The following is a 27,140-nucleotide window of genomic DNA, read 5'->3' as shown; positions in this document are numbered from 1 at the left end:
TTTTGAGTCCCCGGGGAAATGGTGTGGTAGTTTTCCACTTTATATTTGGGTACCTGTTCAGATGGGCAGTTTTCTCATAGAAATGAAGGTGGTTTGCGCTTTTTTTTTTCCCAGCGACGATTACCATATTTTTCACCTCAAATCCCATTTTGTGACTATTGGAACCATGTAAATCAAACTGCATTGGAGTGCTCCCCGCCAGTGGACATTTTTTCTGCCAAATGCCACACGGTTCAGGGGGTGGGTGTTTTGTATTTTTTATTTTTTAAATCGTAGTAGTATTTAGCCCTTTGTGCAGAGCAAGTCTTTTAAACTTCGGGCAAAGTTAGACACAGGTGATAAATGCGAAGCAATAGGCATGTGAAAGGAATGCATTTACATATTGAACTGTATGATTTGTATTGTGCTGTATAATAGGATCTTGGAAAAATCAGCAGCGGAGACGTTGACAACTGGTTCAGGAAACCACTTCTCCCACATTTTCACTAGGGCCTCCGTCACACCTATTGATGCATCTAATGGCAGTGAGCGTAATTGTCTGAAGTATTAGTCCCATGGGGCATAATGACCTTTTAAATTCAGTCTCGAGGGGCATGGGGGCTTTCTATGCAAACTGTCATGGTTACTCTTTGGCTTGGTTGTGGGGCAGGAACAGAGAATCGATCAAAAAATTAGAACCAATTAGGAAAATTAGCAGTAGAACCAAACCAGGTGGCAAGCGTACGCTAAAGGGAAATTCAGGCCATCAGCCCAAGATGAAAGGATTTCATCCCTAGTTAGTCGACTTGACCAGCTCTGCTGTTTGATTTGTAAAGACAGACCACCTTGAAGCAGTACTTGTGGAAAGCTGACATTTTACTGAGTGTGGTGAAGCATTGTAGGTAGTGTAAGTGGTTTGCGTGGTGTCGCTTGGGCTCCCTCTTTTACGGGCAAGATCGATTTATCGCTGAAGTGACTGCATCAGAGGTCTTGGGTGTCCGTGTTAACCGTTTTGCAGGATTCCTCCTAGACCCGCCCTCTCTGCTGACAGCAATTGAGAGAGTCCAGACCCACATTCCTGTTCCTCAGGGAGCATACAGGCTGAAGGGGGAGGCAAAAATCATAAATATGGGAAGGAGGATGTAACCAGAAGTAGCTGACACATATCCAGGTGAAATAGTAAACCAGTCGTATTTACTGGGCACTTACTGTGGGCAGAGTTCTGTACTAAGCACTTGGGAGAGTACACTATAAAAATAAACAGACACGTTCCCTGCCCACAACGAGGTTACAGTCTAGAGGGGGAGAAAACATTAATGAAAACCCCCAATATATAAATATGCACACGTGTTAGTGTTAAGGAGGCTGTTGGGTTGATGTGAGCACTCTGCACACAGTAAGCACTCAATACGGTTGAATGAATGTGAAGTTTTCAGGGGAAGCTTCTGAAAGAGGTGGGATTTGGCACAGTTGGAGAAGTAGCCTAATGGATAGAGCACAGGCCTTTGTCGTTTGCCAGGTGACTTTGGGCAAGTCACTTATCTGTGACAGTTACTTTATCCGTAGAATGAGGATTAATACTGTGAGCCCCATGTACGACATGGACTGTGTCCTACTTGACTAGCTTGTATCTACCCCAGCGTTTAGTACAGTGCCTGGCACATAGTAAATGTACCATTTAAAAAAAATGAATGGGGCTCTTGCCTGGAGGATTTGGGGTGGGAGGGAGTTTCAGGTTGGGGGAATGGAAGTAGGAGAGTCAATAACGAGGAACAGAATAGGAATGAGAAGTAGGGGGTAGAGCCGAGCAATCAATTGCGCTTATTGAGTGCTTTCTTGTGCAGAGCACTGTACTGAGTGTCTGGGAGAGTGCCAAATAGCCATCCCTTCTTCAAGAGCTCACAATCTAGGTGGGAGATAAGACATTAAAATAAATTACAGGCAGGGAGCGACCAAGTATAAAGATAAGTGCTGAGGGGTGGGGTAGTGGGTTGCTCAGGGCTTGCCCATCAGCTATGTAAGATAAAGCTCACGGGCACAGAACGTGTCCATTGACCGTTACATTGGCATATTGTACTCTCTCAAGCACTTAGTACAGTGCTCTGCACACAGCGCTCAGTACATTCATTCAGTCATTTATTGAGTGCAGTACTGTGTACTAAGCACTTGGAAAGTACAGTTCAGCTATAGAGACAATCCCTGCCCACACTTGAGTCTAGAAGGTAAATACGATTGAATGATGAAAAGGGTTACTGGAGAGCCTTAACGCCAATCAATCATATTTATTGAGTGCTTACTATGTGCAGAGCACTGTACTAAGCCACTAGATCATCCTCAGTGATGACATCAAATAGGTAAGTACAGAATCACATCTGCTACTATTTTTCTGTGATCACAGACTCTTTGCACATGGTAAGCCCTTAACAAATACCATCATTATTATTATTATTATTACCTGTTTGCTGTTGGCCACAGGGGAGTTGGGTGAGAAGGTGAGAAATCATCTCTCCAACTTCTGTACAGAATTACTCAAATGCATGTCCAGCATAAACCTTAAACCTTGCCCCCTCTTAATTATTGGTGTCTGAGCAATGTCCACGCAATTGGCAAGGGCCCAGAAGAGATGCGCTGCTGTGTTTTTATGGGCAGAGAGCATGAGAGATTCTCAAAGACATCCTCCACTATTAGCATTGTTTTTGAGAAGCAGCACGGGCTGGCGGATGGAGCGTGGGCCAGGGAAGTCCGAAGGACCAGGATGCTAATCCTAGCTCCGGCACCTGTCTGCTGTGTGACCTTGGGGAAGTCACTTAACTTCTCTGGACTGCTGTTACCTCGTCCGTAAAATGGGAGTTAAGACCGTGAGCCCTATGTGAGACGGACCGTATTCAATCTGATTATCTTGTATCCACCCCACGTAGTAAGCATTTAACAAATACCATAAAAAAACCCCAGTATAATTCTAGTAATATGGATAAAGGCTTAGAAGGGGGTTGGTTCTTGAACCTGACAGGCAATTACTAGTGAAGAAGCCGCAGAAGAGGTTATGATCACAACTCTGGAAGATTATATAAACGAGTAAGAAATTACAATCAGTGAATTAAAAGTAAATTTAGAGCTCAAAATGAGCAAGAATCCATTAAAGGAGATGGAAATGAAGTGCTTTTTATTGGAAGGAACTCAGCCTGGGAATACGCACTGCTCTTCACTTTACATGAATTCCTTATCCACAAATTCACCATTGCCTGTTTCCATTCTATCTAAAATGCACAGAAAGAATTTGCAGATACACAAACATGTAAACATAGCATGTCTAATAATGTGGAAGGTAATCAAGAAAATTGCAATAATGATCAAAGTTTTAATAATTTTATATAAGCAGCATGGTGTAGGGGATAGAGCACTTCTCTTGACTTCATCTCTATAGTAATAGTCTATAGACTATTACTCTATTTATTATTACTCTATTATTACTCTATTTTACTTGTACATATCTATTCTATTTATTTTATTTTGTTAGTATGTTTGGTTTTGTTCTGTCTCCCCCTTTTAGACTGTGAGCCCACTGTTGGGTAGGGACTGTCTCTATATGTTGCCAACTTGTACTTCCCAAGCGCTTAGTACAGTGCTCTGCACACAGTAAGTGCTCAATAAATATGATTGATTGATTGAGTCATCTGGAAAATGGGGATTAAGACTGTGAGCCCCATGTGAGATGACCTGACTACCTACCCAGTGCTTAGAACAGGGCTTGGCACATAGTAAGCGCTTAACAAACACCGTAACGATTATTATATATGTATATATACATTCACACCCTTACCTAAACATACACTCAAGATGGACGTTTTGAGTATGGAACAGAAGCAGCAGAGGCAGGAGAAGGAAACAATAATAATAATAATAATAATAATTATGGTATTTGTTAAGCGCTTACTATGTGCCAAGCACTGTCCTAAGCTCTGGGGTAGATACAAGGTATTCAGGTTGTACTATGTGGGGCTCACAGTCTTAATCCCCATTTTACGGATGAGGTAACGGGCACAGAGAAGTGAAGTGACTTGCCCAAGGTCGCACAGCAGACAATAATAATAATGGTGTTTCTTAAGCGCTTACTATGTGCGACACACTGTTCTAAGCACTGGGGGGGATACAAGGTGATCAGGTTGTCCCACGTGGGGCTCACAGTCTTAATCCCCAGTTTACAGATGAGGGAACTGAGGCTCAGAGAAGTGGAGTGACTTGCCCAAAGTCACACAGCTGACAAGTGGTGGAGCCGGGATTAGAACCCACAACCTCTGACTCCCAAGCCTGTGCTCTTTCCACTAGGCCATGTGGTGTGGCCACGGTCTTGGGTTGCCTGTTGCAATGCCTGAAATCAGTCAATCAATCAATCAGTGGTGTTTATTGAGCGCTTACTGTGTGCGGTGCACTGTATTAATCGCCAGGGAATGTACACTACAACAGAGTTGGAAGACTTGAAAGACTTCGTTGAGATGGCAACCAAGACCAGCTATCATTTCTTTACCTTTATTGGGTTCGGGAGGGGTTAGGATAAATTAATGAGAGGTCTATAATAGATTACTCAGTGGAACTGAGGTGTAGAGGGAAAAATTAGGCATGAGAAGATGTAGATTTGGGAATCGCCTGCATAGTTGAAGTTGATGCAGTTGAGACCAGCTATCATTTCTTTACCTTTATTGGGTTCGGTAGGGGTTAGGATAAATTAATGAGAGGTCTATAATAGATTACTCAGTGGAACTGAGGTGTAGAGGGAAAAATTAGGCATGAGAAGATGTAGATTTGGGAATCGCCTGCATAGTTGAAGTTGACGCAGTTGAAGCCGTGGGAGCGAAGGAGTTCTCCAAGGGAATGAGTGTAGATGGGGAATAGAAGGGGACCCAGACCTGAACCTTGAGGGACCCCCAAAGTTAGGGGGTGGGAGGCAGAGGAGCAGCCCACCAAGGAGACTGAAAATGAACGGCCAGAGAGGTGAGGCGAACCAGGAGAGGACAGTCAGTGAAGCCACAGTCCGACACGCACGCCTCACTCCCACCGTACCGCGATCTCGTCGATCCCACCGCCGACCCCTTTCGGCATGGCCTAGTGGAGGGGATTTGGATTCTAATCCCGTCTGTGCCACTTGTCTACCGTGTGGAGTTGGGCAAGTCACTTTGCTTCTCGGTGCCTCAGTTCCCACATCTGTAAATGTGGGCAGGGAATTTCGCTGTTTATTGCTTTATTGTACTTTCCCAAGTGCTTAGTACAAGAAGCGCTCAATAAATATGATTGAATGAATGAAGACTGTGAGCCCCATTTGGGCAGGGACTGTATCCAACCCAATTTGCTTGCATCCCCCCCCCCCCGCCCCCCGCCAGTGATTAGTCCAGTGCCTGACATAGTGTTTAACAAATACCATAACTATTATTACTATTATTATTATTGCCCACATCCTCCTCCTGGCCTGGAATTCCCTCTTCACATCCCAAAAACCACCCCTTCTCCACCTTCACACCCCTATTAAAATCACATCTCTTTCATTTCCCCTATTCACCCTCTCTTCGGCATTACCTACGCATATTTGGGTGTGAACCCCTTTAGCACTTTGATATTCACCCCACCTTCAGCTCCACAGCACTTGTGTATATTTTCATACTCTCTTTCACTTCCCCTATCTGTAACTTTTTAAATGTCTGTCTGCTCCTCTAGACTGTAAGCTCCTTGCGGGCAGGGATCATGTCTACCAATTTTATTATATTGTATTCTCCCAAGTACAGTGCTCTGCACCCAATAAGCGTTTAATAAATACCACTGATTGATTACACAAAGTCCTCCACAGCACTGCCCATCTCCCTCCACATCAAGGAAAGGCTTCTTACCTTTGGCTCTCTCCACTTCAGTAATAATGATGGTATTTGTTCAGCGCTTATTATTATTACTACTACAACGTGTCAGTAGTATCTCCCTAGAGCACTTCCAGAAAGGATTCGGAACCCCAGAACTCATGTTTTAAGTGGAGAAAAGAAGAAAATCCTTTAAATAATCAAGCCACTAGATGTCAGTAAAATGATAAAATATCTACTTTTTTGATTACAGACAGGAAAATGTAATGGTACGAAGAGGCTCGAGTTTTATATGCATGAAAATGTGCTTGCTGTTTACACCCTTTGTGATTCTTCTGCTTAAGAAAGCAGCTGTGTAACACTCTGAAAATGGAAAAAAACGAGAAATTGCCTTGGAAAGAAAAGACACTTCGATTAGAAGCGTTAGCTGAGTACAGGCCGTCCTTGACTTTACCATGTTCACATTTTGACAAACGGCCTTTCAGATGTTTAGAGATTAACACCCTGTTTTGACTCTTAAACCGTGGTTATGGTATCTATTAAAGGCTGTGTGTCGAGCACTGTGCTAAGCGCTACCATAGCTGCAAGAGAGAGAGCGCTAAGGTAGCCTCCAAGTTGAATCACAGTGCACATACCCATTAGCTAGTCTCCCCCAAATAATGGTAATTATGGTATTTGTTAAGCGCTTACTATGTGCAAGGCAATGCCGGATGATGCATTCAAAGCCATTCGGGAAGGTAACCAAGTCTCCACACCCACTGTCTCCATTTCCTCTCCTCCAATTCCCTCCTTGATCCCAACAATCCGGATTCCACCTCCTCCACGCCATGGAACCTTCCTGCCAAATCCAGCCGACCTCTGCTCAATCCTTCTAGACTTCTCAGCTGCCTTCGACACTGGGAACCACCCCCTTCTTCTGCAACCTCTATTTAGCTTCGGGAAGCACTCGAGAAAACCTGATGGATCGATTGACTTTCGTCTAGTGTAACATACACATTTGCTAAAGAAAGAACTATACTACAAACTCTACTGGCTCAAAATCCGAAAAAAAAAAATGTTCTCTGGAAAGCAGCCACAGTCGTTCTCCTTCTAATGCTCCTTTTTTCATTACTTTTTGGTTTTTTGGTAGTAGTATTATTGAATTTTATGCTGGCATTTCTGTCACTTTGAGATCAAACTTCCAAGTTTACCTTATCTTAAATACCTCTTTTCTTTTTCCTATTTGAATTATTTTTATTGTCTTGAATATATTGTCTTGAATGATATTTATTGAGCATTTACTCTGTGCAGAACCTGGTAATAAACACTTGGGGGACTGTAATACAACAGAATTAAACACGTTCCCTGCCCGCAAGGAGCTAAATCGGCTCATTTGAACATCGGTAAGAACAGACCCTTGTACCTTACCAGGAGGTGCCGTTTTGCTGAATAGGATGTGAAAGGTAAAGTTGAAGTGTCCGCATTGTACGCTTTAAAAACAGCTAATATAAAATATTTTATTATTGGGGCATAGTTATAGCTAATTACGTAACTTTGTTGTGTGTTTTATCACTGTTTTGAAATGTATTCATATTATTTTGGTGATTTTCTATGGAACTTAAATTTATATTAATGACATACATTACTTCCCATGGGAAACTATAGTTCATTAAAGCCTATTTCAATGACCTATTTCAATAACACAGACAATGACCGATCCCTAGTATGTTAGCAGAAGGCACTTTTTTGCTGAAAGGGAGGTAAAAGATACTATTTTGAAAATTAAGAATTTATATATGCACATATGAAAACACTTAATTCAAAGTCTTTCATTAGCAGTGCATATTTACATTGCTATGTGGTCATATAACTGTATTGCATTTTATCACGGTTTCAAAATATATTTATATATTTTGGTAATTTTTCTTTTAGATCTTAGCTGTGTATTAATGCACTACATTATTTCCCATAGGAAACTATATTTCATTTTGAGCTCTTCTGTTTAATGCTCAATTTTCCGGGAACAAATAAAAAGGGCTAAACTAGTATTCAGCAGTATGTATGTCCAGAATTTGTAAGTCACCTTTCACCCTGGAATGGAACATAAGCACATTTTTGAAACTGACGGAAAAAAACCAACGGTTGACAGCATTGTATGTATTGTATCCAGGTGTATTGAAAGCTCGCCTCCTCCAGGAGGCCTTTCCAGACTTATTTATTATTCTATTTGTTTTATTAATGATGTGTATATATATCTATAATTCAATTTATTTATATTGATGCTATTGAGGCCTGCCTACTTGTTTTGTTTTGTTGTCTGTCTAGCCGCTTCTAGACTGTGAGATCGTTGTTGGGTAGGGATTGCCTCTATCTGTTGCTGAATTGTACTTTCCAAGCGCTTAGTACGGTGCTCTGCACGCAGTAAGAGCTCAATAAATACGACTGACTGACTGACTGACTGAATGGATCCAGTGTTGAGTATTCTTAATATTTATAGAGCCCAAATAAACCTTGCAAACCTAACCTAACCCTTGCGGAAAGCAAAGGTTTTAGTACCCATATGCTTACTGTCCAGGCATTCCAGCCACCACACAGTAGTTATGTCCTTGAAAACATAAGCGTAATCAAGAAATCGTGTTGCGATTTCTCATTTCAGTGGTAAAAGGTTAGGGGAGACGCAGTTCGAAAGCAATTGAAATAGTGCCCAACTTGTCACACGAGGTGAAATTCAAGAAGGTTGTGGAAAGCAAAGCTTATTTCAAGCCGTCTGCTTTGTCTTATACTTTCTCCGACACTTTCCTGTAGTTCGTGAGCCCTGAATTGGGAACTAATTTGCAAATTAGTTCAGTTTCCAGTAAGCCATGGTAACAGTGTTGCAATGGGTTCTCTGTGCCTTGCTAATGAGCCGATTAAGAGTGTTGCTGGTAACGGCAGAATATAAACATCTGGTTATAACCAACTCATAGACACCTTATGGCCTACACTCTCCTAGTCTTCCGTTGCTTTCTATCCAAATGATATTCTAAAACACGTTCTGACAGGAATGCCTGTACTGATATATTTTCTTACTTTTCGTCGGTACCTCTTTAAGTCAAATATCCATGCAGGTTGTTGCATATCAGTGTGTTGCAAACCTCTTTTTTTTCCCCAATCATTGTACTATTACACTTTTGTGCTATAACTGTTCATATTTATTATTCTATTTCTTTTATTAATGATGTGCATATATCTATAATTCTATTTTCATTCATTCATTCAATCGTATTTATTGAGCGCTTACTGTGTGCAGAGCACTGTACTAAGCGCTTGGGAAGTGCCATATATAGAGACGGTCCCTACTCAACAGTGGGCTCACAGTCTAGAAGGGGGAGACAGACAACAAAACAAAACATATCAACAAAATAAAATAAATAGGATAGTAAATATGTACAAGTAAAATAGAGTAATAAATCAATGCTATTGATGCCCATCTACTTGTTTTGTTTTGTTGTCTGTCTTCCCCCCCTTATAGACTGTGAGACTGTTGTTGGGTAGGGATTGTCTCTGTTGCCAAATTGTATTTTCCAAGCGCTTAGTACAGTGCTCTACACACAATAAGCGCTCAATAAATACGATCGATTGATTGAATGAATGAATTTCTTTTATTGTTTGCCATTTTTGCTGTTCTGAGTCCTTTTAATTGTTGATCTTTCCTGGTGAATCAATCCTCCTTCGTTACCTCCCACTCACCGATTTAGCTGGTCCCAGGGGCCAGGGACTGTCTGAATCAATGTGTTTTTTTCCTAGTGCTTAGGGCAGTGCTCCGCACACTGTAAATACTTAATGAATCCAATCGATGATGACTTTGGACTCTCTCATCAAAAAGGATGGGCGAGCCTTGGTTCTGAGATTCCAGGGCAGAAAACCTGCTCAAAGGAACTCATTTCTAGCGCGCTCATCCCTGTCAGTCGTGTTTCTTCCCACCGGTGCATGGAGGGCAACGAGCACGCCGCCAAGTAAATGCAACAGTTTTTAGATGCTGGCTCCATTTACAGCCCAACAGAATGCTGCAGCATTGTGCCGCTGCTGTGCCACAGCTCCTCGAAAGTCCCTGCGGTCTTTTGCCTTCCATATTAATGGAAGGCAAACCTTCCATTTCCATATTTCCCCCTTTTAGACTGTGAGCCCACTGTTGGGTAGGGACTGTCTCTATATGTTGCCAATTTGTACTTCCCAAGCGCTTAGTACAGTGCTCTGCACATAGTAAGCGCTCAATAAATACGATTGATGATGATGATGATGATATTAGCCAGCTATTTTCCGGGTTTCTGACGGCCCTGTTCACCTCAGGCCACATTCTAGGCGATTCTTTTGGCAGAAATCTTCATCACTGATGGTAGAGCCCTAGCAGACGGACTCTTACTCGTCAAGACCGGACTAGAACCCGGGCCTCCCGATTTCCAGGAGAAGCGGCATGGCCTAGGGGATAGAGCACGGGCCTGGGAATCAGAAGGTCATGGGTTCTAATCCCGGCTCTGCCACTTGTCTGCTGTGTGACCTTAGTTACTTCACTTCTCTGTGCCTCGGTTCCCTCATCTGTAAAATGGGGATTAAGACTGTGAGCCCTATGTGGGACGGGGACTGTGTCCAACCCCATTACCTTGTATCTACCCCAGCGCCGGGCACAAAGTAAGCGCTTAACAAATACCACGATTGTTATTATTATTATTCCAGAGCCATGTTCTTTGGACCAACTTCGGGGCTAATGCTTATCCCTGGCCAAGGTCCATTACCACCCAGACTCATTTGAAAGTTTTGGATGCCCGGCTGGCTTGGTCGCCATGGTTACTGCCTCCCAGAGCTCTGACCAATTCTCACTTCATTGCGTTTGCTCTTTTTCTGGGTCCTCGAACTGCTGTTCTACAGTTCTTCTGTGGGGGCTATTACACTGACTAATAATAATAATAATAATTTCCTTACTTTTCTTCTCTTTAGTCAACTACCCATGCAGGTTGCAGGGAGTTTATATTGAGTTGCAGATCTCAACTCAGTGATAATAACTGTGGTATTTGTGAAGCACTTACTTTGTGTCACACACTGTGCAAAGCACATATGAACCTATCCTTATACTCTGCCACTTCCCCTATAAGTAATGGTTTTTAATGTCTGTCTTCCCCGTCTTTTTTTTAATGGTATTTGCTATGTGTTTACGAGGTATTAAGCGCTAGGTTAGATATAAAATAGTCAAATGGACAGAGTCCCTGTCCCACATAAGGCTCACAGTCTTAATCCCTATTTTTTAGATGAGATAACTGAGAAGTGAAGTGACTTGCCCCAGGTCATACAGCAGACAAGTGCCAGAGGCAGAATTAGAACCCACGTCCTTCTGACTCGCAGGCCTGTGTTCTTTCCATTAGGTCACGCCATTCCTCTAGATTGCAAAAAGTTCCTTGTGGACAGGGACCATGTCCACCAACTCCTTTGTTTTGGACTCTCCCAAGGGCTTAGAACATTGCTCTGCATACAGTAAGTGCTCAATAAATACTGCTAAATCACTGATGTAGTTGCAAGATAATCAGGTCAGACACAGGGAAAGCAGTTCGGAAAACAGAGGATAAGGGCACAGCTCCAAGGATAAAGGTGCAAAAATCTGGTAATAATAATCATTACGGAATTTGTTAAGTGCTTACTATGTGCCAAGCACTGTTCTAAGCGCTGGGGTAAATATAAGGTAATCGGCTCTCCATCACTTCGCCCCCTCCTACCTCACCTCCTTCCTCTCCTTCTCCAGCCCAGTCCGCACCCTCCGCTCCTGTGCCGCCGCTAACCTCCTCATTGGGCCTCGTTCTCGCCCGTCCCGCCGTCGACCCCCGGCCCACGTCCTTCCCCTGGCCTGGAATCCACACATCCACACTGTGAGCCCACTGTTGGGTAGGGACTGTCTCTATATGTTGCCAATTTGTACTTCCCAAGCGCTTAGTACAGTGCTCTGCATATAGTAAGCGCTCAATAAATACGATTGATGATGATGATGATCCGCCAAGCTAGCTCTCTTCCTCCCTTCAAAGCCCTACTGAGAGCTCACCTCCTCCAGGAGGCCTTCCCAGACTGAGCCCCCTTTTCCCTCTCCTCCTCCCCATCCCGGCGCCACCCTACCTCCTTCCCCTCCCCACAGCACTTGTATATAATTGTACAGGTTTATTACTCTATTTATTTTACTTGTACATATTTACTATTCTATTTATTTTGTTAACGATGCGCATATAGCCGTAATTCTATTTGTTCTGACGATTTTGACACCTCTCTACATGTTTTGTTTTGTTGTCTGTCTCCCCCTTCTAGACTGTGAGCCCGTTGTTGGGTAGGGACCGTCTCTATATGTTGCCGACTTGTACTTCCCAAGCGCTTAGTACAGTGCTCTGCACGCAGTAAGCGCTCAATAAATACGATTGAATGAATAATCAGGTTGTCCCAGGTGGGGCTCACGGTCTCAATCCCCATTTTACGGATGAGGTAACCGAGGCACAGAGAAGTTAAGTGACTTGCCCAAGGTCGCAATTCTCAGCATTCTAAAACCTAAAAAGAACATCTTCCTAATATAGTCTACTTTCTTGACAAAATGAAGGCAGTCTAAAACCTTACATATAAATTAACTTATTAGGGGAAGGGGACCCCAGTTCATATAATCCAGTTGAATCACCCTTGTGATGTCGGATTCAAGGGCAGGAATGACGACTAATATGTCTTCTGAATATTCCCTCGGCCATAGCTCAATAATAATTGTAGTATTCATTATGTGCTTACTCTCTGCCAGGCCTTGGAGTAGATATAACATAAGCAGATCAAACAAGTGTTTAATCTCCGTTTTACAGATGAAGAAACTGAGGCACAGGGCAGGTAAATGACTTGCCCAAGGTTACACAGCAGACAAGTGGCAGAGCTGGGATTAGACCCCAGGCCCTCTGATTCCCAGGTCTGTGCTCTTTCCACTGGGCCACACTGCTTCTCTATTAAATACTGCATAAATACTATTGATATTGCTAATGATAATGATGCCTTTAACTGTGGGCAGGAGGCAAGAGGGTGCAATCTCACAGCAAAAATACTCTGCTGACTTAGCAATCTTCGGTTTTTCGGCCCTTATGCTGATTTCTGAGGAAAAAGTATTAGTTGCAAATCTCCATATTATTAGCTATCTGATCGATGAGATCTTGCTCTTAAAACACAATCTCCTGTTAGGTTTTTCCAGTGAAGACCCAGCCCTAGAGTCATCAATGTAGGGCATCAGATTCCACCAATTCCATCTCAGCACTCCCAATTAAGTATAAATAAAACAAGGAATTCAAAAGAACAAGGAAATTCACTCAGTACAGTGCTCTGCACATAGTAAGTGCTCAAAAAATACGATTGAATGAATATTCCACCTTCAGAGAGTAGAGAGACATATATTGCCTAGTGGAAAGAGTGCTGGGAGTCAACAGTCCTGGGTTCTAATCCCGGCTCTGCCAGTTTTTTGGTGTGTGACCTCGGGCAAGTCATGTCAGTTCTCCGTGCCTCAGTTTCCTCAACTGTAAATTGGGGATTCAGTACCTGTTCTCCCTCCTACTTAGACTGGGAGCCCCATGTGGGACAGGGAAGCTGCCCTACCTAACCTGTATGTACCCCAGCGCTTAGAACAGTACCTGACCCATAGTAAGTGCTTAACAAATACCATAATAATAAAAATCCACATCTTTGTGTTTCCCTACTTTTGTGGTGTTCCCAGTATTAATCTTACTCCACGATAGTTTGGGGCCTGTTCGATATAGTGTTCCCGGTGCTATTTTTATGTAAAATGATATTCATTTTATTGCCAATTTCATTTTTTTTTCTGGGAAAAAGCCTGGCATTAAATGTGTCAAGTTCTTAAAAGTTCCAGGGGACATTAGAAAAGGAACAATTTTTTTCCCAATGGCGTGGCTAAAACGTATTTCTCTTACTTTTGATACTGCAGGAGTTATTCGTGGGCAAGGTATTTTTGGCTCGATTAAAAAGTAATTCTAGTAAGAAAGAAGTACTTCTGTTTTTCCACCTGTGGTGACAGAAGGTGCTTCGTGAGCGATGTAAATCAATCAATCGTATTTATTGAGCGCTTACTGCGTGCAGAGCACTGTACTAAGCGCTTGGAAAGTACAAGTTGGCAACATATACAGTCCCTACCCAACAGTGGGCTCACAGTCTAAAAGATGTAAATGCATATTATAGAATTGCTGGGATTTTTTTTTAATAGCACTGTTACATCTCTATTGCACATTATAGAATTTCTAGCACGGTGACATTTTCATCTGTTTGCATTTCACTCACATGGGCCCATCTGCTACTAATTGGCGAATTACAGCTCTGCTGCCATGAGACCCTCTTGCCAAAGCGCTTAGTACAGTACAGTAAGCGCTCAGCACGATTAATAATAATAATACTAGATGATGCCGGGCTGCTTTTTTTTCTGGTCGTGATTTTCCCAGTAAATAGCAGGGCCAAGCAATCCATCTCAAATCCCTTTCCCCCCCAACTCACGACTTCCTGGTGTGTTCCATACGTGATCCCAGCATTCCCAGGCCCGGGAATCATGTGATCCAATCGAAACCATAGAGCGTCCCAGGCAGCAGCTCTCCTTTCTTTTGCAGATTTCTCCATGGTCGACACTCTTGTGCAGGAAAGCTGCAAGAGGGGCATTTCACCCCAGGGTGCCAGTGTCTGAAGCAGCAGAAGCAGGAGCTGCAGCATTCCCAGGTAAGAGGGCCGAGCTGGGGAATGTTGCTGGGGGGAAAAGTTAGGCTAAAAAACATCCCTCTGAGGTTCATTCGGGTCAGGAGAGTGATGGAGCCTGGAGAAATGTAGCTGCTTTTGCACAGTGGAAAGAGTTGCCGGGCACAGAACCGTCTGCAGATTTGCTCGGTGGAAAAAGAACTGGCTGGTCAGATGCATTGGATAAACTGGGCTCTGGAAAGCATTCCCGGGAATGCTGCTGCTCCTCTCCGGGATTTGGACCCTGGAGCTGGTTTGGAGCTCTGGGCTTGAGCTGTGCAATGCACTTATTTCGGTCACACTAAGGCAGGTGGAAAACTAGCCACTCAGTCATATTTGTTGAGCTTCTACTCTGTGCAAAGCACTGCACTAACACCAATCAATCAATGGTATTTATTGAGCTTTTACTGTGTGCAGAGCACTGTGCTAAGCGCTTGGGAAGTACAAGTTGGCACCACCAGGGAAAGAGCTAAAACTTTACCCGGGCAAATCGGGTCATGGAAGACTCCTCTTGCTCCCTGGAACTTTTGCAGCTTTTCAACAGAGGAGTTGCGGGGATTTTGACAAGACTGATTATATTAGTAGATTAAGGGAAAGGGAGATTATTACCGAAGGTTAACTTTTAACCACGCGTTTGTGGAATAGAATTAAAACAAGCAAACAAAAAAAGAAACCACTTGCTAGTACCTTGGATATTAGCTTGAGTTTTGACAAACAAGCAGTCGCTTGGGCCGCCTGTGGATTGTTTTTCTGAGAGCAAAGCATGTATCATTTTCAGATTTTTTTCTTTAGACGGATTTCCCGAGGCTTTAATCGTTTGATTCATTCAATCGTATTTATTGAGCGCTTACTGTGTGGAGAGCACTGTACTGAGCGCTTGGGAAGTACAAGTTGGCAACATATAGCTGCACCTGTCTGTACTTTTTCTTTAAAAATGTTGTTTCGTGTCACGATTTGCTGTGTTGTAGAGAATTTTTCTTTGAGTTGCATTTTCAAAGCCCCGGATCTCAAGTTATTTATGTTCCTTATAAAATTCCTAGGCCAATGGCAGGATTGCACAGGTCTATGATAAAGAGAGTTTTCTTCTTCAAATGCAACCGTTCCCAAAAGCTATCTGAAATACGATTTAAAATGGGCTGGCCCATTGGTATGGGAGAATGTTTGCAGTGTCCTTTTCATTAAAGAGTGCATTTTGCTTCCCCAAATGGTGCAGTATAAACAATCAGGTTGTACATGTTTATTGCTCTGTTTTATTAATGATGTGCATATAGCTATAATTCTATTTATATTGACGGTTTTGACACCTGTCTACATGTTTTGCTGTCTGTCTCCCCCTTCTAGACTGTGAGCCCGTTGTTGGGTAGGAATTGTCTTTATATGTTGCTGACTTGTACTTCCCAAGCGCTTAGTACAGTGCTCAGCACACAGTAAGCGCGCAATAAATACGATTGAATGAATGCCAAATCTTATCCATCTTGATCGAAGCCCCAGTTTATTCTCAAGAGGCTTATGCTTTAAGATCTAGTCTAGAATGTCTCGTTTCCTCAGATTTAGATTTTACATTGATCAGAAGCAGTCATTATGACCCGAGAGGGATGTCATGAAGATGGTTTCCTCCATCATCATCATCATAAATCGTATTTATTGAGCGCTTACTGTGTGCAGAGCACTGTACTAAGCGCTTGGGAAGTACAAGTTGGCAACATATAGAGACAGTCCCTACCCAACAGTGGGCTCACAGTTAAAAGGGGGAAACAGAGAACAAAACCAAACATACTAACAAAATAAAATAAATAGAATAGATATGTACAAGAAAAATAAATAGAGTAATAAATATGTACAAACATATATACATATATACCCCTCACCACACGCCCCAGTGCAAATCTGCTGGGAGGAAAATCCCCTTTAGCTGTGTAGATGCCTGACTTTAGAGGCCAATTCTGGATTAGCGTTTTGTGGTAGACAGTGTTGTAGGTATAAAAGAAGTGAATTCATTCAATTGTATTTATTGAGCCCTTACTGTGTGCAGGGCACTGTACTGAGCGCTTGGAAAGCACAATTCGGCAACAAATAGAGACAATCCCTGCCCAACAACGGGCTCACAGTCCAGAATGAGAAGAAGGTGGCTATATTGGGAGTGGGAGAAAGGCAGCCTAGTGCAAGAGACAATAAATGGAAAGGACAAAAAGATTATTTTGTTGTGATCCAACCCTGCAAAATAACAAGGAACCAGAGGTCTGGGGCATGAAAAAAATCATTTTAAAGCAAATTGACAGTAAAGCTGCAGGCAGCTGCCAGGAGGTAATGAGTCCTAGTAGAAAGAAAACAGGCAGGAGAGCCAGAAGACCCAAATTCTAATCCAGCCCTGCCACTGGCTTGCCCGATGCCTGTTTCCTCAGGTGTCAAATGGGGATGTGATACATGCCTCTCTCTAATAATAACTGTGGTATTTGTTAAATACTTACCGTGTGCCAGGCATTGTACTAAACACTGGGGTGGATACAAGCAAGTCGGGTTGGACACCGTCCCACGTCGGGCTCACGTTCTCCATCCCCATTTTACAGTTGAGGTAACTGAGGCCCAGTGAAGAGACTTGCCCAAGGTCACACAGCAGACAAGTGGCAGAGCCGGGATTAGAACCCACAACTTTCTGGCTCCCAAGCCCGTGCTCTATCCATTACGCCACGCTGCTTCCCTCTGTTTGATAATGAACGCTGTGTGTACAAGAGCTGGGTCTGCTCTATCTCGTGCTACCCCAGTGCTCAGCACGACACTTTGGCACCTAGTAGGCACTTAATAAATGTCATTATTAATAATGTCCTTCAATGATACTGTCATCAGATATGTAGATACTAGAGCACTTTAAGGTTGGAAAGGATTGGGGAAATTTTTCCAGATTAATAGATGTTTTTTGAACCTCTCAAGGTTTCTTCCAGTTCTATGAGTGTATGAAGAGACTGCTTTGAGGATGGAAAACCTAAGGCAAGATTTGGAATTGAAATTCTTTTTCCCTTCCTTGCGTACGTGGTTGAAATGAAGGTGAACTCAGAAATCAGGGCTCTGTTTTCAGATGGTCTCATTTCTTGGCGTAGGAAGAACCGAGACAAGTGCCACTTGTGTGAGAAGGAACATTCCTGCTGTAATCACCCAAAACTAGGACAGCATCAACATCCTGAAGCAGTGCTATTTGTTGATCAGACCAAATTAAACTCATCCACCCCCAGATTAAATCACCCGTCTACCGACTGATCTAATTACTAGGTACCAGAGCAATCTAGGGTTTTAGTCAGTATTATATATGCACCTGGACTTTATTCACCAGAGAAAAATGTACCTGTTTCAAGTTAATGTGCCACTTGAGGATTATTTAGCCTTTGAATGTACAAAATGTGTTTAGAGACATTTGGGTTTTGCCTCACCATGTCTCAGTGCCGAAGAGCTGTAGATAGGGTGGCCTTTTGTCCATTTTTATACAAGCCAGTCTTGTTTTCAGCTGGTCTGCCCACTGTCTGGTACCGGGTGTGCGGGCTTGGGGAGGGGGCATCGGCAAAAAGGGGTCCAATCAATCAATCATATTTATTGAGCACTTACTGTGTGCAGAGCACTGTACTAAGCGCTTGGGAAGTACAAGTTGGCAACATATAGAGACAGTCCCTACCCAACAGTGGGCTCACAGTCTAGAAGGGGGAGACAGAGAACAAAACCAAACATATTAACAAAATAAAATAAATAGAATAGATATGTACAAGTAAAATAAATAGAGTAATAAATATGTACAAGCATATATATGTATATACAGGTGCTGTAGGGAAGGGAAGGAGGTAAGACGGGGGGATGGAGAGGGGGAGAGGAAGGAAGGGGCTCAGTCTGGGAAGGCCTCCTGGAGGAGGTGAGCTCTCAGGAGGGCCTTGAAGGGAGGAAGAGAGCTAGCTTGGTGGATGGGCAGAGTGAGGGCATTCCAGGCCCGGGGGAGGACGTGGGCCGGGGGTCGATGGCGGGACAGGCGAGAACGAGGTACGGTGAGGAGATTAGCGGCGGCAGAGGAGCGGAGGGTGCGGGCTGGGCTGGAGAAGGAGAGAAGGGAGGTGAGGTAGGAGGGGGCGAGGTGATGGACAGCCTTGAAGCCCAGGGTGAGGAGTTTCTGCCTGATGCGCAGATTGATTGGTAACCACTGGAGATTTTTGAGGAGGGGAGTAACATGCCCAGAGCGTTTCTGGACAAAGACAATCTGGGCAGCAGCATGAAGTATGGATTGAAGTGGGGAGAGACACAAGGACGGGAGATCAGAGAGAAGGCTGATGCAGTAGTCCAGATGGGATATAGGATGAGAGCTTGAACGAGCAGGGTAGCGGTTTGGATGGAGAGGAAAGGGCGGATCTTGGCAATGTTGCGGAGCTGAGACCGGCAGGTTTTGGTGACGGCTTGGATGTGAGGGGTGAACGAGAGAGCGGAGTCGAGGATGACACCAAGGTTGCGGGCTTGTGAGACGGGAAGGATGGTAGTGCCGTCCACAGTGATGGGAAAGTCAGGGAGAGGGCAGGGTTTGGGAGGGAAGACAAGGAGTTCAGTCTTGGACATGCTGAGTTTTAGGTGGCGGGCAGACATCCAGGTGGAGATGTCCTGAAGGCAGGAGAAGATGCGAGCCTGGAGGGAGGGGGAAAGAGCAGGGGCAGAGATGTAGATCTGGGTGTCATCAGCGTAGAGATCATAGTTGAAGCCGTGGGAGCAAATGAGGTCACCAAGGGAGTGAGTGTAGATTGAGAACAGAAGGGAACCAAGCACTGAACCTTGGGGAACTCCCACAGTAAGGGGATGGGAGGGGGAGGCGGAGCCTGCAAAAGAGACTGAGAATGAACGACCGGAGAGATGAGGAGAACCAGGAGAGGACGGAGTCTGTGAAGCCAAGGTCGGATAGCGTGTTGAGGAGAAGGGGGTGGTCCACAGTGTCGAAGGCAGCCGAGAGGTCGAGGAGGATTAGGATAGAGTAGGAGCCGTTGGATTTGGCAAGCAGGAGGTCATTGGTGACCTTTGAGAGGGCAGTTTCCGTGGAATGTAGGAGACGGAAGCCAAACTGGAGGGGGTCGAGGAGAGAGTTGGTGTTGAGGAAGTTGAGGCAGCGTGTGTAGACAACTCGTTCAAGGAGTTTGGAAAGGAATGGTAGGAGGAATATGGGGAGATAACTAGAAGGTGAGGTGGGGTCAAGAGAGGGTTCTTTTAGGATGGGAGAGACATGGGCATGTTTGAAGGCAGAGGGGAAGGAACCAGTGGAGAGTGAGCGGTTGAAGATGAAAATTGAGGAGGGGAGAAGGGATGGAGCGAGAGATTTCATGAGATGAGAAGGAATGGGGTCAGAAGCACAGGTGGCTGGAGTAGCACTTGAGGGAGGAGAGCTCCTCTGAGGATACTGCTGGGAAGGATGGGAGAGTAGCAGAGAGTGTTGAGAGCCGGGGGGTTGGAAAAGGTGGGGGGGGGTGACTTTGGGGAGGTCGGACCTATTGGATTTAATTTTGTTAATGAAGTAGGAGGCCAGATCGTTGGGGGTGAGGGAAGGAGGAGGGAGAGGAACCGGGGGGCCTGAGAAGGGAGTTGAATGTACGGAAGAGCTGTCGGGGATGATGGGCATGGGTGTCAATAAGGGAGGAGAAATAGTTTTGTCTGGCAGAGGAGAGGGCTGAGTTAAGGCAGGAAAGGATAAACTTGAAGTGAACGAGGTTGGCATGGTGTTTAGACTTTCGCCAGCAGCGTTTGGCAGCTCGAGCATAAGAGCGAAGGAGGCGGACAGTGGCAGTGATCCAGGGCTGGGGGTTAGTGATACGAGAGCCAGTGGTCCAGTATTCTTGAGTGCCGTCTGTGGCCACCCTACTTATAGAAACCCTTGCAACCTTTTGGCTTTTCAGACTGGAGTCTAGACTGCAAGCTAGAGCATAGAGTTTACTTTGCGTGCCCCCAAATGGAGGACCCAGCATTGTCTGGGATTAGCAGAGACAGTCTTAGGGTTCAGGATTATCCCAGACCCCCAGTTGTGAAAGTATCAGCAGATAGCTCTGAAAAGGAAATGGACCTAGCTCTTCCCTCTGCTGTAATCACAAGCCCTCGGTGGGGATTGGCTTTTTTTTTTTGGCGGCCTCCTGTCACGGATGGTAGTTATAGAGGGAACAGCCAGAGTCCACCCTAGAAAGTAGGAAGAGGAAGTGGTGTGGAGACAGGTGAGACAAATCACCCAATTGTGCTCCTTGTTGTCAGATGTGTTTAAAGGTTTCCTGGTGGGAAGGAAATTGAGTGCGGTTGTAGCGGACTGGCACTAACCTGATTCTTTTCAACTCATTCAAACTCTTCTGGGCAGGGGTTATCTAAATTTAGAGAAGTAGCATGGCCTAGTGGAAAGAGGCTGGGCCTGGGAATCAGAGCACCCGAGTCCCCTGTGTGCTGCTGTGTGACCTTAACTTTTCTGTACCTCAGTTTCCCCATCTGTAAAATGGGGATTAAATCCAACTTCCTCCTACCTAGACGGTGAGCCCCATGCGGGACAGGGACTTGTGTCCAAACTGATAACCTCGTTTCCACCCCAGCGCTCAGAACAGTCCTTAGCACATAAGGCTTCACAACTGCCATTATTATTAGTCTCAGTTCAGTTGTCCCAGTGACTGATCGATCAGTCAATCAGTGGTACTTACTGAGCGCTTACTACCTGCAGAGCACTGTACCAAGCACTTGGGAGAGTATAATACAACAGAATCAGCAGACCTGTTCCCCGCCCATGATGGTTTGATATTCATCGCTGTGTTAGATCGGCTCATAGGTGATTTGGGGATTATCTTGAGAATGTGTATTCTGGAGATGGTTGTCTCCATTACCGTGGCGTTGACTGGCTGTGCTTAGGTGTTTCTCTTCAGGTGATCTTCATCATCAGTAGTATTTATTGAGCGCTTACTGTGTGCAGAGCACTGTACTAAGCGCTTCAGGGACTGAGATGCCGCATCTCCTTTCCTTGAATGGCCGAGGTCCCTCCTGGAACATGCTGGAACAGTCACCAGCTGGCTGGATCCTGATACGCTGCACCAGGTGGGAAAAATGTATTTTGGAGGCAGTGAGGAGACAGTGTTGGGGGAAGCAGCATGGCATAATGGATAGAGCATGGCCCTGGGAATCAGAAGGTCACGGGTTCTAATCCAGACTCCACCACCTGTCTGCTTTGTGACCTTGGGCAAGTCGCTTCACTTCTCCGTACCTCAGTTACCTCAGCTGTAAAATGGGGATTGAGACTGTGGGCCCCAAGTGAGACAGAAACTGTGTCCAACCCGATTTGCTTGTACCCACCCCAGTGCTTAGAACAGTGCCTGGCACATAGTAAGCGCTTAACAAATACCATTATTATTATTATTATTGTTGTTATTATTCACGTACTCAGTTTTGCCATAACCATTTTTTCACTATGTGTTTTGGCAAAAACTCTGTTAGGGAATGTTCTTCCAACAGCCTGAGCTTTTTGGATAAAATTTAGTGTCAGAAACTGGTGAGTAGGAGTATGGCCGCGAACGTGAGTGATTACCCAGCGCTTAGAACAGTGCGTGGCACATAGTAAATGCTTAAGTAAAAGCTTAAATGCTTAAGCGCTTAGTACGGTGCTCAATAAATACGATTGATTGATTAACAAATGCTGTCATTATTATTACCATAAGTGCTTAACACATACCATCATCATATGCCTGAATGAACTTTCTTGGGGCTTTTCTTCAGTGGGGCTCAAGTCTTTTCCTGTCCACCCTCCATAACTTTTTTATAGTATTTGTTAAGCGCTTACTGTGTTCCGTTCATTCAGTTGTATTTATTGAGCGCTTACTGTGTGCAAAGCACTGTACTAAGCGCTTGGGAGAGTACACTATAACAATACACAGACACATTCCCTGCCCACAATGAGATTACAGTCTAGAGACACTCCACTAAGCTCTGGGGTAGATACAAACTACACGCTGGTCCCCGTCTCAGGTGGGGCTCACAGTCTTAAACCCCATTTTACAGATGAGGTAACCAAGGCACAGAGAAGTGAAATGACCAGCCCAAGGTCAGACAGCAGACATACGGTGGAGCTGTTCTTAGAAGCCAGCTCCTCTGACTTTCAGGCCCGTGTGTTTTCCACTAGGCCTCGCTGCTTCTTTCCCTCCATATTTCTTTATCATCTTGTAGTTGCAGGAAAAGTGAAAACTCAAAAATATTTTATGTTCTTAAGCAGAGAGATTAATCCTCTCCTGCTTCTCTTATCTCTCTGGCCGTTCATTCTCAGTCTCCTCCTCCCCCTCCCATCTCCTAACTGCAGGGGTTCCTCAAGAATCAGTTTTTGGTCCCCTTCTGTTCTTCATCTGTACTCACTCCCCTGGTGAACTCATTCGCTCCCACGGCTTCAACTATCATCTCTACGCGGATGATACCCAAGTCTACATCTCCTCCTCTGTTCTCTCTCCCTCCTCCCAGGCTTGCATCTCCTGCCTTCAGCACATCTTCACCTGGATGTCCTCCCGCCACCTACACTCAACATGTCCAAGAGTGAGCTCCTTATCTTCCCTCCAAAACCCCGTCCTCTCTCTGACTTTCCTGTCACTGTGGACGGCACAGCCATCCTTCTCGTCTCACAAGCCGGCATTGGTGTCATCCTTGACTCTGCTCTCTCATTCACCCCACATGTCCAATCCGTCACCAAAGCCTGCCGGTCTCACCTTCACAGCATCGCCAAGATCCGCCCTTTCCTCTCCATCCAAACCGCTACCTTGTTAGTACAGTCACTCATCGTATCCCGATTGGATTACTGCATCAGCATCCTTTCCAATCTCCCAACCTCCTGTTTCTCCCCACTTCAGTCTATACTTCACTCTGCTGCCTGGATTGTCTTTCTACAGAAACGTCCTGGGCATGTCACCCTCCTCCTCAAAAATCTCCAGTGGTTGCCCGTCAACCTTCGTATCAAGCAAAAACTCCTCACTATTGGCTTCAAGGCTGTCCATCCCCTCGCCCCCTCCTACCTCACCTCCCTTCTCTCCTTCTCCAGCCCAGCCCGCACACTCTGCTCCTCTGACGCTAACCTCCTCACTGTGCCTCGTTCTCGTCTGTCCCGCCGTTGACCCCTGGCCCACGTCCTACCTCTGGCCTGGAATGCCCTTCCTCCTCACGTCTGCCAAACTAGCGCACTTCCCCCCTTCAAAGCCCTGCCGAAAGCTCACTTCCTCCAGGAGGCCTTCCCAGACTGAGCCCCCCTTTTCCCCTGCTCCTCTTCCCCTCCCCATTGCCCTGAATCCCTCCCTCTGCTCTACCTCCCTCCCTGCTCCACAGAACTTGTGTATATTTATACATATTTTTCTATTTATTTTATTAATGATGTGTCTATAGCTATAATTCTATTTATATTGATGGCTGTCCACTTGTTTTGTTGTCTCTCTTCCTCCTTCTAGACTGAGTCTGTTGTTGGGTAGGGATTGTCTCTATTTGTTCCCGAATTGTACTTTCCAAGTACTTAGTACAGTGCTCTGCACACAAGCACTCAATAAACATGATTGACTGACTGACTGACTGAATGAATGAAAAGTGTGATCATTAAGATGAGTGGTTTAGATGTGCTTCAGTGCTCAGCCCGGTAATTTTAGCCGTTACATACATGAGTCAGTCCTGGCTCTCCCCCGGAGCTCTGTCACCTCTTCTCCAACCAACCCCTCAACCATGAATCCTAGAAGGCAGTGGAAGGAAATGCAAGATGAAAACCTGAATTCAAGTTGATGAAATCTAGTTCAGGTGATCAGGTGAAAAAAATATCTATTTTGCTTCTGGTTATCTCTCTCATCTGTCCAGTCAAGGATGAATCTGCTGTTTCCCAAATGTATCTGGAAAGACCATCTTTTAATTGCATTGTGTTTAGCAAATTGCACCTTGAGTTGTTAGACCTCAGAGAACATGATCCTCCTTTAAGATATCTGAAAATGTTTGAACTGTTTTGCAGAGGATTTACTTAGCGTATGAAAGCTTAAAGCATGAAAATAGACGCTTTGCGTCAGAAGGACTCTAGCGAAATTGTTTCCTAAAGGGTATAAATTCACCCGATGCAAACTATAACTTTTAAAGCTGAAAAAAAGCAGCTTAGTAGAGTGCTCTGCACACAGAGGCTGTCATTTATTGAGTGCCTACATGTGATCTGTCAATCATTTGAGTGCTTACATGTGAAGCAATCAGTCATTGAGTGCTTACTGTGTGCAGAGCACTGTACTAAGCGCTTGGGAGAGTACAATATAACAATATTGAGAGAACAGCATGGCCTAGTGGAAAGAGCATGGGCCCTGGAGTCAGAGGATCTGGGTACTAATCCTGGCGCTCCCAGTAATTGCTCTGCCCGTTGCTTGCTGTGTGACGTTGGGCAAGTCACTTAACTTCTCTGTGCCTCAGTTTCCTCAGCTCTAAATTGGGGATTCAGTACATGTTCTCCCTCCTACTTAGGACTGTGAGCCCCACACGGGACAAGGACTGTGTCCGACCTGATGGACCTGTACCTCTTAGAACAGTGTTTGACACATAGTAAGTGCTTAACAGGTACCATAAAACAGTAAAACAGCGTTGGTAGCCACGTTTCATGATAACAACGAGCTTATAGTCTAGAGGGGGAGACAGACATTAATGAAAATGAATAAATTACGGATATGTACACAAGTGCTGTGGGGCTGAGGGAAGAGTGACTAAAGGGAGCAAGTGCAAGGGTGATCTAGAAATTCATTCATTCAATTATATTTAATAACAATAATAGTGATGGCATTTATTAAGCGCTTACTATGTGCAAAACACTGTTATAAGCGCTGGGGAGGTTACAAGGTGATCAGGTTGTCCCACGTGGGGCTCACAGTCTTAATCCCCATTTTACAGATGAGGTCACTGAGGCTCAGAGAAGTTAAGTGACTTAACCAAAGTCACACAGCTGACAAGTGGCGGAGTTGGGATTTGAACCCATGACCTCGGACTCCAAAGCCCGTGCTGTTTCCACTGAGCCATGCTGCTTTGTAATAATGGCATTTGTTAAGCACTTACTACGTGCGAAGCACTGTTCTAAGCACTGAAGGGATACAAAAAGTGATCAGGTTGTCCCACGTGGGACTCACAGTCTTAATCCCCATTTTACAGATGAGGGACCTGAGGCTCAGAGAAGTTCAGTGACTTGCCCAAGGTGTCACGGCAGACATGTGGTGGAGTCAGGATTAGAACCCACGACCTCTGACTCCCAAACCCGGGCTCTTTCCACTGAGCCACGTTGCTTCTGTTGAGTGCTTACTGTGTGCAGAGTGCTTGGGAAGTACAAGTCGGCAACATGGAGAGATGGTCCCTACCCAACAAATAAACACCCAGCACCAACAACAATGCTAACTCTATAATCCTGAAATTTACATGCCGCTGATTTAAGCGGTTGAATTAACTTAAATCAAAAGGAGGATTAAGACTTGATATTTTTTGGCCAATTTCTGACTTCTATTAGCCTTCTGTTTTACTCCGTCACCGGCACTGCCACCAAACCTGACAAGTGAAACTTCTTAAGCCCCTTCACGCACCTTGCTCTGAGCTAAGCAATTAGGAGACCAGCCGACTCCAGACAGAGAGTGGAGCAATCCCGACTCATTATTGGCAAGCTTAAATTGGTTCGAATGGAAAGTGCCATTGAACTAGCTGATGAGAATCTCCCACATTACAGATGGAGAGTTCTGAAAGATGACCACCGTGTCCTCTTGAAGTGATGAAGCCTCTTTCGCCAGAGCTCACTGGCGCTTAAAGCAGGCTCGTCAAAGCCGGCCTGTGGATGGGCCATTTAAGCGGTCGTACAGCCCCGCACGGGCCGCGCTTAAAGCTGAAAATGACTAAGGCGTTCTCTGAAAGGTAATTCGCAAATTAATACGTTATTATTAAAGAGAACAAAAGGAAATTACATCATTAAAGGTAGCACTCGTTGCTATATTCTTGCAGCTACGAGCCCCCCTGTTTAGGAGAGTGGTCTGAGGTTGGGAGTGAGAAAAAGGCCGGAAAGGGAGAGCGAGGCATTGAGATGAGAGATTCATGGACGGGGGGACTGAGAGAGAGGATCCTCAGAGAAGAGACGGAAAAGAGAAGCAGAGGAATGAGTTTCACTCACACACCCGAGGAAGCATGTGCCAAGCGCTTAGTACAGTGCTCTAAGCGCTTAATAAATACAATTGAATGAATGAATGCAAATACACACACACACACGCACAGAGATAATAATCTCCGATACATTGTCAGCCTTTTATTATTATTATTATTGTTATTGGCACTTGCTAAGTGCTTACTTTGTGTCTGGATGTGGACATCTCCATCTGGATGTCCGCCCGCCACCTAAAGCTCAACATGTCGAAGACTGAGCTCCTTGTCTTCCCTCCCAAACCTTGTCCTCTTCCTGACTTTCCCATCTCTGTTGACGGCACTACCATCCTTCCCGTCTCACAAGCCCGCAACCTTGGTGTCATCCTCGACTCCGCTCTCTCATTCACCCCTCACATCCAAGCCGTCACCAAAACCTGCCGGTCTCAGCTCCGCAACATTGCC

The 27,140-nt window shown here is 44.8% G+C and overlaps 1 protein-coding gene across 1 annotated transcript in view; it reads left to right on the top strand.

The window, feature by feature from the left end:
* The first annotated feature begins 14,472 nt into the window (after positions 1–14,472).
* FBXO10 (F-box protein 10) overlaps positions 14,473–27,140 on the top strand; it is a 124,761-nt gene continuing 112,093 nt past the window's right edge. Inside the window, exon 1 of the mRNA XM_038769919.1 lies at positions 14,473–14,546. The gene's annotated coding sequence lies outside the window, so the exon portion shown is untranslated. The remainder of the gene's footprint in view (positions 14,547–27,140) is intronic.

This window comes from Tachyglossus aculeatus, chromosome X4 (genome assembly GCF_015852505.1).
Source record: "Tachyglossus aculeatus isolate mTacAcu1 chromosome X4, mTacAcu1.pri, whole genome shotgun sequence".
Classification (NCBI taxonomy): domain Eukaryota; kingdom Metazoa; phylum Chordata; class Mammalia; order Monotremata; family Tachyglossidae; genus Tachyglossus; species Tachyglossus aculeatus.
This window is presented reverse-complemented; position numbering and strand designations above follow the sequence as displayed.